Source organism: Mirounga leonina, unplaced genomic scaffold (assembly GCF_011800145.1).
Source record: "Mirounga leonina isolate KUSES-001 unplaced genomic scaffold, KU_Mleo_1.0 Mir_170, whole genome shotgun sequence".
In the NCBI taxonomy this organism is placed as follows: Eukaryota; Metazoa; Chordata; class Mammalia; order Carnivora; family Phocidae; genus Mirounga; species Mirounga leonina.
The window spans coordinates 8,812,366-8,825,256 of NW_023270433.1; the positions used below are offsets into that span (position 1 = coordinate 8,812,366).

Here is a 12,891-nt window from a genome sequence, read left to right on the forward strand (position 1 = left end):
AACCAGGTAAGAATGCAAACTATTGCTACTATCATTTGCTGCTTTGGATGTTCTGGCCAAGAATATGAAGCAAGAAAAAGAAATGAAGTATAAATGTTATCAAAAAGACAAAATAGTATTTGCAGATGATATTGTTGTCTACTGAGAAAACCCAAGTAAATTAGTTGGAAGCTACTAGAAATAACATGCATAGAAGAGAGGAAGCCAGTTATAAAATGAAGATTCAAGAACCAACAGTATTTTAAAATATATGTATACGCAACTCCTGGATAAAACAAAGTGGGCAAAACAGCCACAACAAAAATTTGAAACCTAGGAATTAGATAAACAAAGTAAATGATAATATTTTACTGAATGATATAAAAGAACATCTGAATAAATGGAGAGTCATGTTACATTTCTAGAAGGAAAGATCAAGTATTTTAAAGATGACTATTCTCCCTAAATTAATTTACAGCTTCAATATTTTCTCAAACAAAATCTTGAAAGTATTTTTCTTGGAACTTAAAGTGATTCTAAATTTCAACTGGGTAAAAATCTGAGCTAGAATTACCAGGAACATTTTGAAAACAAAGGATAATAAGACAGGATACCAAAACATATTCATTTATTATAGTTAAAATATGATTTTCCCATCAGAATATGCAATCAAGTCAATAGGACACAAGTCACAAAATGTATCATAATATATTATAGGTTTATATGATTGTTTTCAAATGAGTTGGTTAAAAAAACACATTATTTAATAAGTAGTACTAGGACAAAGATGATTTGGAAAAACATAGACCCTTACCTCAGGTTATACATCAAAACAAATCGCAGATGGATTTTAGATTAAAAAAAAGAAAAAGGGTAACAATACACCATGAACCAGAGAAGGCCTTTCTAAAATGTGATGGCAAAGGTGCAAAACATAAAGGGGGGGGGGGGAAGGAGAAACCACAAACTGGAAAAAAAGCAGTAGTTACACAGGAGCAAAAGAAAGACTTTGTTCCATAAGGAGCTGCTACGGCTTGAGCAAGAAAAGCCAGATGACTTCAAGAGAAAAGCAGCAGCGGCATGGACAGGAAAGGACCAGGGGTACCAACGGCCGCCATTCAGCACAGGGAAACGTGCCCTCATGGTGAGACGCCATGTCCTCTTTCAAACTGATCAGGATTTTGGAAAGTATAGCTAACCTCTTTCACATATGTGTAAGTGTAAATGGATTCAACCATTTTGGTGGGCAATTTGTCATTACATATCGAGATGCCTAAAAATTTACACACGTACCCTAAGGAACGGATTTATCTAAAGGGAAGCTTACCAAAGTATTTCAGAAGTGAAGAAAACATAAATATCCAGCCTTAGAGGACCCGTTAGATAAAGAGCACTGCATCCATGAGGAAGATCACACAACCATTACATTTGCCCTGGGGAAGACGATGGAATGGCAGGGAGGAAGCCTGTGACCAGGTCTCAGAACGGAACAGATGCTCTCAGCAATAAAAAGGAGCAAGCTACTGGGGAGCCTGGCTGGCTCAGTTGGTGCAGTGTGCAACTCTTGATCTCGGGGTTGTGGGTTTGAGCCCCACGTTGGGTGTAGAGATGACTTAAATAAATATCTAAAAAAAAGAGCAAGCATGGATGAATCTCAAAAACATGATGGCGAGCAACACACAAAGCTACATCCTGTAGGGCTCCATTTATGACACATGAAACACATGGGTGATTGCCATGCTGGGCGTGGCGCAGGAAATGACCAGCAGCAGGAACTGGAGAACTTTTTTGGCATGGTGGAAAAATTCTGTATTTTGCTTCTGGTGGCAATTACATGACATTTATCACGTTGATTTGACATTTAACATTTGTTAAAAACTCACTGAACTGTACACATTAAAGGGGTGAATTTTACTATATGTAAATTATACCTCAATAAATCTGACAAAAAACCAGAATGACACTTAATTAGGAATATATATATATATATATTTTTTAAGATTTTATTTATTTGACAGAGAGAGACAAAGTGAGAAAAGGAACACAAGCAGGGGCAGTGGGAGAGTGAGAAGCAGGCTTCCCGCTGAGCAGGGAGCCCGACGCAGGGCTCGATCCCAGAACCCTGGGATCATGACCTGAGCCGAAGGCAGACGCTTAACGACTGAGCCACCCAGGTGCCCCGGAATATACTTTTATATGAAGATATATATGGTATAGAAAAAATGGTAAGGATATATCCTAAAATATTGTCTGAATTTATAATTCAGAAAAGTTTTTATCTGTTTTTGATAAAAATAAATATTTATCAACAACTGTTCTAACAGCAAACTTTTTAAGGTTCTTGTAGGAACTGCTGAGTCCCACAAGTCCTGAGGCAGAATTTTCTGGAACACCTCTGTTCTAGCCCCTGCAAAGTAGTTGGCTCTCAACAGGTGCTCAGAAGGGGTGGTGGGAGGGCAGAGCATCTAGAAGGACCACCACCTAGTCCAATAGCTTCATTTTGCAGCTGGGAAAACTGAATCCCAGAGAAAAGGAGTGACTTTTTCAAGTTTGGAAGAGGTCAAAATGAGCCTTAACCCCCAGGGGGGCAGCGCTATTTCCACCACACTGGAACACCTATGAAAATCCTGGTGCTAATGCCTAACTATGCCAGGAGAATCAAGAGCCTGATGAGTTGAAATAAGCTACAGAAAGTATAGGTACCATAGGCCAATGTTTCCCAAACTTTAGGAAGCAACATCTCATGCCCCAGCTTCACTTATTTTTTCCAGGATAATTATTTTTCTATTTTTCTCTACATCTGAAAACTCACTTTAAAAATTTTTTAAATTAACATTTTAATTTTATTTTGTATTATTTTAATTTTTTTCTGAAACCCACCTTTTTTTTTGGTTGAACTTTTTTTTGTTTTTTTAAAGTTTTTTTTTTTTTGTTCATTTGAGACACAGAGATACAGAGAGAGAACGAGAATATGAGCAGGGGGAGAAGCAGAGGGAGGGGGAGAAGCAGGCCCCCCGCTGAGCAGGGAGCCCAATGTGGGGCTCGATCCCAGGACCCTGGGATCATGACCTGAGCCGAAGGCAGACGCTTAACCATCTGAGCCACCCAGGTGCCCCTCATTTTTAATTGAAGTATAAATGACATACAGTATCTTATTAGTGTCAGGTGTACATGATAGTGACTTAGAATTTTTATACATTATAGCAATGATCCCCATAAGTCTAATTACCATCTGTCACCAAAGTTTTTACAATATTATTGACTATATTCCCTATGCTGTATATTACATCCCCATGACTTATTTTGTAAGTTTAAGTTTGTACCTCTTAATCCTCTCTATTTCACCTACCACCTCCCACCCAACCACCGTGCCCTCTGGTAACCTGCAGTTTGTCTCCTATATTTATGCGTCTTTGTTTTGTTTGTTCATTTTTTAGATTCCACATATAAGTGAAATCATGATATTTGTCTTTCTCTATCTTATTTCACTTAACATAATACCCTCAAGGTCCACCCATGTTGTTGTAAATGGCAAGATTTTAGTCATTTTTTTATGGCTGAATACTACTCTTTTGTATGTATATACCACAGATTCTTTTTCCATTCATCCATCAGTGAACATGTAGGCTGCATCCATATCTTGGTTATTGTAAATAATGCTGCAATAAATGCTGGGGTGCATATATCTCTTCAAATTGGTATTTCCATTTTCTTCAGATAAATACCCAGAAGTGGAACTGTAGAATCCTATGGTAGTTCTATTTTTAATTTTTTGAAGGACTTCCATATTTTCCATAGCAGGTGCCCCAATTTACATTCCCACCAACAGTGTACAAGAGTTCCCCTTTTCCCACATCCTTGCCAACACTTGTTATTTTGTGTCTTTTTGATAATAGTCAATTTGACAGGTGTGAGGTGATATCACATTGTGGTTTTGATTTGCATTTCCCTGAAGATTAGTTGAACATCCTTTCATGTGCCAGGTGGCCATGAGTAAGTCTTCTATGAAAAATGTCTATCATGTGCCCTGTCCGTTTTTTAAATTGGGTTGTGTTTTGATATTAAGTTGTATACCTTCTTTATATATTTTGGATATTAACCCTCTTATCAGATGTATGATTTGTGAATATCTTCTCCCATTCAGTAGGTTGCCTTTTCATCTTGTTGATGGCTTTTTTTCTGTATAAAAGCTTTTTAGTTTGGTGTTTTAGTTTTTGTTGCCCTTGCCTGAGGAGACTGGCCCCCCAAAATATTGCTAAAACCAATGTCAAAGAGCTTACTGACCACTTACGTTTTCTTCTAGGAGTTCTATGGGTTCAGGTCTTAAATTCAAAGTTTTAAATCCATTTTAAATGTGTTCCTGTACGTAATATAACACGGTGGTCCAGTTTCATCTTTTACGTGTACCTGTCCAGCTTTCTCAACACTACTTATTAAAGACTGTCTTTCCCCCACTGTATATTCTTGCCTCCTTCAAAGATTGACATTATATGTGTGGTTTTACTTCTGGGCTTTCTATTTTATTCCACTGATATGTGTCTGTTTTCATGCTAGTACCATACTGTTTTGATTACTACAGCTTTGCTGTATAGTTTGATATCAGGAAGCATGATACTTTCAAGTTTGTTCTTCTTTCTCAGTATTGCTTGGCGATTAGGAGTCTTTTCTGACTGCATACAAATTTCAGGATTCTTTGTTCTAATTCTGTGAAAAATGCCACTGGAATTTTGATGGAGACTGCACTGATTCTGTAGATTGCTTTGGGTAGAATGGATATTTTAATAATATTAATTCTTCCAACCCATGAGCATGAAATATCTTATCCATTTGTGTCTTCTTCAATCTCTTTCACCAGCATCTTATAGTTTTCAGTGCACTGGTCTTTCACCTTGGCTATGTTTATTCCTAGGTATTTTATTTTTTTTGATGCAATTGCAAATGGGATTTTCTTAATTTCTCTTATAGCTCATTATCAGTGTGTAGAAACACAATCAAGTTCTGTATGTTAATTTGGTATCCTGTGACTTTATTGAATTCATTTACCAGTTCTAATTTTGTGTGTGTGTGTGGAGTCTAGGGTTTTCTGTATATAATATTATGTCATCTGCAAATAGTGACAGTTTTGCTGCTTCTTTTCCAATTTGGATTCCTTTTATTTCTTTCTATTGCCCAACTGATGTGCCTAGGATTTTCAATACTATGTTGAATAAAAGTGGTGAGAGTGGGCATCCTTGTCTTGTTCCTGATGTTAGAGGAAAAGCTTTCATCTTTTCACCACTGAGCAGGATGTCAGCTGTGGGTTTGTCATGGGTGGCCTTTATTATCTTGAGATAATTTTCTTCTATATTCACTATCTTGAGTGTTATCATAAATGGATGTTGCGTTTTGTCAAATGCTTCTTCTGCATAGACTGAGAAGATCATGATTTTTATCCTTCATTTTGTTAATGTGGTGAATCATACTGATCTATGGATGTTGAGCCATCCTTGTATTCCTGGAATAAATCCACTTGATGATGATGTATGATCCTTTTAATGTATTGCTGAGTTAAGTTTGCCAATATTTTGTTAAAAAATTTTGCATCTATATTCATTGGAAATATTGGCCTGTAATTTTTTTTTTTTTAAGATTTTATTTATTTATTTGACAGAGAAAGACAGAGAGATAGGGAGAGCAGGAACACAAGCAGGGGGAGTGGGAGAGGAAGACGCAGGCTTCCCACCAAGCAGGGGGCCTGATGTGGGGCTCGATCCCAGAACCCTGGGATCATGACCTAAGCCGAAGGCAGACACTTAACGACTGAGCCACCCAGGCGCCCCTAGCCTGTAATTTTCTTTTTGTGTGTGGTGTCTTGGTCTGCTTTTGGTATCAGGGTAATGCTGAGCTCATAAAATGAGTTTGGAAGTGGTCCTCCCCTTCAATGTTTTGGAACAATTTGAGAAGGATAGGTACTAACAAAGAATCTTCTTTAAGTGTTTGCTAGAATTCATCTGGACTTCTGCTTTTCGGGAGTTTTAAAATTACTGACTCAATTCATTACTTGTAATCAGTCTATTCAGATTGTCCATTTCTTCATGATTCAGTGTTGGAAGGTTGGGTATTCCTAGGAATTTATCCATTTTTTCTAGGTTTTCTAATTCATTGGCATATAATTGTTTGTAATAGCCTCTTATGATCTCGTGTTTCTATGGTGTCAGTTATAACTGTTCTTTCATTTCTGATTTTATTTGGGCCTTTTTCTTGATGAGTATGGCTAGAAGCTTATTAATTTTATCTTTTCAAAGAGCCAGCTTTTAGTTTCATTGGTACTTCTTTTGGTCTCCATTTATTTCCATTCTGATCTTCATAATTTCCTTCTATCTACTAACTTTGGGCTTTGTTTATTCTTCCTTTTCTAATTCCTTTAGGTGTAAAGTTAGATTGTTTGAGATTTTCCTTGTTTCTTGAGGTAGGCCCTGTATCACAATGGACTTCTTAGAAATGTTTTTGCTGTGTCCCATAGATTTTGGTAAGTTTTATTTCCATTTTCATTTGTCTCAGAATATATTTTGATTTCCTCTTTTATTTCTTTGTTGACCCACTGGTTGCTTAGTCTCCACGTATTTGTGTTTTTCCCGGTGTTCTTGTAATTATTTCTAGTTTTATACCATTGTGGTCAGAAAAGATGCTTGATATAATTTCATAAACTTGAATTTACTGAGACTTGTTTTGTGGCCTACCTAACATGTGATCTATCCTGGAGAATGTTCCATGTGCTCTTGAAAAGAATGTGTATTCTGAATTTTTTGGATGGAATATTCTGTGTACATCTATTTCATCCATCTGGTCTAATTTGTTGTTTAAGGCCAATGTTTCCTTATTGATTTTCTGTCTGGATGATCGTCCATTGATGTAAGTGGGGTATTAAAGTCCCCTACTATTCTATTACTGTCAATTTTCCCCTTTATGTCTGTTAATATTTGCTTTACATATTTAGGTGTTCCTACATTGGGTGCATAAATATTTATGAATGCTATATTCTCTTCTCGCATTGACCCCTTTATCATTATGTAATGCCCTTCTTTTCTTTTGTTCAGTCTTTGTTTTAAAGTCTATTTCGTTTGATATGAGTATCATACTCCAGCTTTCTTTTCCTTTCCATTTGCATGGCATATCTTTTTCCATCCCTTTACTTTCAGTATGTGTGGATCTTTAGATCTGAAAGGAGCTTCTTGTGGGCATCATATAGATGGGTCTTCTTATTTTTGTATCTTTTCAGTCTCCCTATGTCTTTTGATTAAATGTAAATGGACTGAATGCTCCAAAGTACTTATTGACAGGTATGTACTTATTGCCATCTTGTTAATGATTTTCTGGTTGTTTTTGCTGAAATTCACTTGGTAAAACTCAAAACCACCAGTCCTGTGTAAGTGCTCTCACTTCCCTGTGTGAGTCTGACCATCCCCCCCACTGCCATGGGAAGGTTAGGGCCTCCCGGGGAAGAGAACACTATGCACTGATGTTGGCAGGGCTGGATACCTTGCCATGTCTGACCAGAAGCTTTTAGAGTCACTGGGTATTACTTCTGGGGGCTCTTGCTCTTTCCCTCTATTCTAAGAACAACATGATGCCGCCTGGGGCTACCTTCAGCCTGGGTCCCAGAACAAGAAGACCTACAGAGCAGGAACCCATCAACTTGCAGTCACCAACTGGGAACTTGAGTAACATACAAAATGGTGGTATTGTATCCCACTGCGATTTGGGGGATTATTTGTTACTGCAGCATAACCCAAAGACTAACTAACAAACCTACTTTAATCTTTTTCTAAATAATGCTATCCACTGATATGCTATTATGGTTGAAATAAAACGTTATAAAGGCCCTTCACATCTCATACTCCCTCATGGGCACATGCCCCATCTTTCGGGAAGCACTGCTACAGCCTGAAGGAGGTATACAGATGGGTATCAGAGGAGATGTAGCTAAAGCAGTGGCTCTGACTTAGGGCCACACAGATAAAACTCAGAGCTTTTTGACTATTCCCCCAAGAACTGTAAGCTGCACCACCAATTTCATAATTTGCTGTGCTCATATGTGTGTATAACTGCTTTAAAAGTACACATGAAGTGTAAGACAAATCCAATATTCAGAAATGTTAAAATATGTAGGGAAAGTACAAGGCATATTGGGAAACATGGAGAAATCTAAGCCAAGGGGAGGACCATGTGGTCAGCTCTTTCCCGAAGCAGTTAGCTTCATATTTAACCCTCCAGCTACTAATTCTTCTCAAAACAAAATCCACTCTGACCGCCTAAATATAAAAAGGTCCATACCTGCTTCACCACTTAATAGATACTTGGCATAATGGATACCATTCAGCTATCTAGAACTTTCAGTCAGCTCTATCACACTCCAATCATTAATGGTCCACTTGCTTATTTCAGGTAAATTCCATTTGCATATGCAAATTATGCCTAAATACCCTGTACTATTAATGTTATCACTAATTACATAATAATAGTTACCAATTTCCACACAGATCAAACTTACAGTTTTGTAGCTATTAGGGAAATTGTGCTTTGTAATTAAGATAATCCTCATTTCCAGATGCTAATTAACTATATAATAATTAGTCTCATTCACTAATGCAAATTAAGGATTTTCATCTTTATTGATAAAGGAATTGCTTCTTATCGGTTAAGGAAAGAGAGCCCCAGAAATCTTGCAGAGAAATACTTTTCCCCCTCGAAAGGTTAAAAGGTAAATCCATTTTTATCAGTCTCATTTGAGAATGCAAATTAGGCCTGATTAGTCAAATCAAAGATAAATGTGCTAGTCTTATTTCAGGACAGAATGTATAGCTTCCTGAGTTCATCTCTTTTCCCTTTATAAATACTCAGATAAACAGAGTCCACAAAGCAGAAGTCTTCCTAACGGGAGTAATCCATCTATGGTCAGAGGAAAGCGTTGTGATAGGAGTGTCAGTTACACTACCTTTTGTTTCCCCTTCAAGTATCATGGAAGCATCTTGAAATGGCTGTGTCTTCGTGGCTCAGCCACCACGGGGACGAGCGAGTGGAGATTTTTGTGAGTAAATAGAGGAAAAAGGGAAAGCTGCATTTGCTTGGATTATTAAGTTTTCTGTGCTACAAACAGAATACAAACTGGCACCTCCCATCGTGACTAATGAGGGCTGCCTCGGCGAGAACAGAAGGGCTGACAGCCAGAGAGGCCTAGTTGGCAGGCCCCAGCCCGGGCCTTGCCGCATTCATCATCCGCTAAACCAATCCACCAATTCCGTACCACCATTTGTCATTAATTATGCTAATCAGCACACCATTACTCTCTGATGACACTGTAGCTGTTATTAGCTAGTTATGGCTTTTCAAAAGCACAACTTATTGTGCATGCACGGGCTGTGCATGCAGTAGCCTACAGGGAAGACATGTCCAATTATGAAAAGAAGAAATTTGCTATTATCTTTTTATAACAAACCAATTTAGTAATTAGAAAAGTCTCTGAACCCATAGGTTTTTTTTTCTCTCCTTTAAAATAACTGAAACAAACAAAAAAATTGTGCTCTTCAGTATTTCTTTGAAAGACAAGGAAATACCAACACAGAATTTTTTGCGACACATTTGAAAAGTGGGGCCTGGGGGATGACCGTGTGTGAGCATGGGGCACACAGAGATTCCTGTTGGGCTGGGTTTTTACTTTGCAATTTTGAATTAGCAGGATCACTTTATTACGTATATTTCAGGCACTATGAATGCCTGAAAGATGAAAGCACACCCATGTGACCTTTTACAGTTCACTTATGGCAGATCGAAGCTGTTCACATAACGACGCCAGACTGCGCACACCTTACCTGGCAGATGCTTACACGGGAAGCACAGCAACAGACTCCTTTAACCCTCCTGTGCCCCAGCGACACTGCTAAGAGCATCAACACATCACTGCTAAGAGCTGCTCCAATGACCTTGGAGATGTACAGTTTGGCCAAATGAGCACATGTCTTGTGCCTGGTTTCGGGGGGCAGAGAGGACTGCGTGCAGAAAAATAGGAGTCCTCTGGGGTCAACGGCCAGACCAAAGTAGGAAGGGGAGACCCTTTTCCAAAGCTCAGGGCTCATCAGAGGGGCTTGCACCGGCCCTGGAATATTAGCAGGGCTCACCTGGGGGCTCTCGTCCAAACTAGGCACGGATTCCAAGTTGTGTTCAGGCTGGAGTATTTACCACTAGTTTTAGAAGCTTAGTCTGTATTAAGAGCTCATTAATATCATCAGAGTAAATGGGCCTATTAAAACATCTTTAAGCAATATCTGAACATAAATCTCCCTAAACTATATTTAATGACTGTACTTAAGATACATTATATGCAAGTCTTAATGAGACATTAGATAGCATTTTGAAGATTAAAATTAGAGAATCCATATAAAGTCTGTCCACTTAATGTAGCCTTAAGCTGTACTGATGAAAGCATTACTACCAAATTATTACAGCATTAGAACAAATATTTTTAATCATGTCTGATTTATGCATTCTCTTTCTCAGATAACTTCCATTTTCCCAAAAATATTTTTTTGAGTTTACAAAAGAGGGTATGTGAAAGGTTTCAAGTTTTTGAAGTACTCTAGAGGTAAAGCAAATACGGAATCTCACTGGTACTGCCTTTTGAAAGTGCTCTGGGCTCCGAATCACACTTCTTTACGTTCGGTGTAGCCAGTCATTCTAGTCCTATAGGTAGCCAAAGATATTTACCTTCCTATCAACTTCCTTCACGACTGGACGAGCTACAGCGGAGAGTTTAACCGAAGATAACCCTGAAGGCCAGAAAACAGCAGAGCATGCACAGTACCATCTACATAACACTGCTGGCCATAGCATCTGGGCATCTAACTGAATCGTTTTTTCTGGACTCTGTGGAGATCCCTCTCCCAAGAGCAACTGTTGCCCTGCGCCCTGGGCCCCGATCCCCGAACCCCAGCCGACACAGGCAGACAGCTATCCTCTGAGTTCTGAGGTCCGTGACCTTCTGTCTGTTTCCCTAAGAGCACGCCACGGGGCTATCAATGAAGTCCTGCCTCCACTCCACTGACCCCTCTGTGAAGAGCAGTGTTGCTGGTGGAAGAATATTAAAAAAAAAAAAAAAAAAAGTTTGACTCCCCTGGGGGCTAAGGGACTCGAACCCTTTAAACAGATCCAAATCCACCTCAAGTCTGCTCAAGCAAGGAAGAGTTCTCAAGGCCTATGGACGACCGGTAGGGGTGGGAAGGGGCTGATGTGCAGAAGTGGACTTATCTGGAGCAAGCCATCGGGCCGGCCACATGAAAATCTGTGTGAGTGGCTCTGTATATGGGATCTGACTCAAATAGAACTATCTATTTTGAGTCTGTAAAAGTCCTGATAAGACTTAATACACAGTGGTCTTTTCTGAAAACAAGGCAAACTTCAGATTACAGACACAGAAATATTTTCCTTTATTTGCTATATTTAAAATACTGCAGCACCCCCCCAGACAGGAATTGTGATGCAACAGAAAAATCTCCCTCCTCCCACCCCTGCACCATGATAACAGCCCCAAGATCCCATTCCGGGATCAGTCTGCTGAGTCCTTCATATCCCACGACCAGCTGAATTGCAGGGAGAATGTGATCTCAGGGCCTGTACACGGATAAGCCTAGATTCACGTCACCTGGTAGCACACACAATCTGGGCTTCGATCGGACACTGGTGTGGGACACTTTGCAAAAATCAACACTTTGGGAAACGTCAGAGACGAATTATCACTGAGGCTTTTTAGACTTTTTTTTTTTTTTTGATAGTTTACACCAAAGTGTAACCACCTTTTATAGATGCTATTCAATTATGAAAGGCTTCTGGGATTATGTAAATCAAGACAAGTCAACTGATGACACCTCTCTTAATAGAATGAGATTATCTGGCCCTTTTTCCCCCCCTTCAAAGAAGAAGAAAGTAGCACAATTTAAACAGTCTGCTCATTTAAGACGACCCCTCCTTCAGCTATAGAAAATCTGTAGCAACGTGCCTATTGCCATTTGCTTCTCTCAGATATTCTCTCCCCAAAAGGAACTACTTCATGGTACAATTTTGCATTTTTAACTGTATGAATTAGGCATTCTTCATAAATAACAGCTATGTTCTATACACAGGAGCTCCTTTTTATTAGGGACACAGTAATGAACAATGAGCAATGTGTTCTATTATTCTTTGTCAAATCACAAAATGCTACATTAGAATAACTGTGCTGGTCAATGTAATATAGTAGATTAAATTCAACTTCTGTGGAAAAACCACTGTAAAACAGCATGATAAGAAGGCTATAAAAAATTTAATTTTACTCCAAACTCCATCACAAAAAAAATGGTGTGAAAAGTAATTTTGCATAATCAGTACACGCCATCTGGAACAATTAACCGATTTCTATAGAACTATGAGGATCAGTCATATCTGCTTATTAAAGATCAGAAATTATACAAGTAATAAATCCTTGAAAAAACTAAGCGTACTCCCGCCTGTCAACGCTATTTTAACTTCAAATACTGAAGAACGCCTGATAAGGCTGAAAAGAAGAGATTAATATATGCAAATTACATCCAGCATTTAAAATCCCCACAACTGTCTCCGGTTTTCTGTCCCTTATTGCTGCCTTTATGTTTTATTCATACACCAACTCACCTGTCACTTCATAAGCTATAATATTATGGGGGTATTATTAAACAGCATAAAGCCGTGCTTTAATTGGAAAGCTTCATTGCATTTTCCAATTATTTGGAGTAAATTAAAAGCAGATGCACATAGTTTAATAAGGAGTCTAATATCAGTTCCGGGAAATCAAAATTCATTGTCATTACTATGCCGTGATAGTTTTGCAAACTGTACTCAATTTCAGAGGTTTTCAAAAGAAAATCT

General features: G+C 38.5%; 1 protein-coding gene across 4 annotated transcripts in view; it reads right to left on the bottom strand.

Moving 5' to 3' along the window:
- The window catches only part of MVB12B (multivesicular body subunit 12B), a 269,437-nt gene that overhangs the window by 52,468 nt on the left and 204,078 nt on the right, over window positions 1–12,891 (bottom strand). The window lies entirely within an intron of this gene.